The sequence below is a fragment of the Arachis duranensis genome, chromosome 3, assembly GCF_000817695.3.
Source record: "Arachis duranensis cultivar V14167 chromosome 3, aradu.V14167.gnm2.J7QH, whole genome shotgun sequence".
NCBI lineage: Eukaryota > Viridiplantae > Streptophyta > Magnoliopsida > Fabales > Fabaceae > Arachis > Arachis duranensis.
In genome coordinates this window covers 1,952,350-1,952,943 of record NC_029774.3, presented here as the reverse complement: position 1 = coordinate 1,952,943, position 594 = coordinate 1,952,350, and positions in this window count along the sequence as shown.

The window sequence follows — 594 nt, the reverse complement described above, 5'->3', positions numbered from 1 at the left end:
AAAAAAAAAAAAGAGAATCTAAGCTCTTGATACCATGTTAGAAACAAGAGACAAAACTATAAAAAAAAAGTATTTTTGTGTATTATTCAATTGAAGAAAAATTACAATGTACAAGGATATATATAAATACACTATATAAATACAAATGATAAAAGTATAGAACCCTACAATTAATATATAGATACGCTATATAGATACAAATAATACTAATTGATTTAATTAGATACTAATTATTCTTAACAATTACCATTTTAAATAATAAATAAATTAACATAAAAAACGTTATCAAGAGGTTGCGGATTCGAGTCTCCTATCTTTGGTAAAAAAAAAAAATTAACATAAAAAACGTTATATTTAAAAACAGTTGAATACCTGTCACCCAACTCCATTCGAGAGGTCCTTACAAATTTTTTTTCCCCATTTTATATTTTGTCTATAGCTCATTATTCACCAATGACATCCAAAGAAGATTATGACAATTAACGACAAATAAACTCAAATCACAATTCAATTTCTGCTATCAATATAAAGGCTATGTTGTTAAGTAATTTGTGTTATGCATTGTTTAACCGTGGTAGGATGTATTATATATAT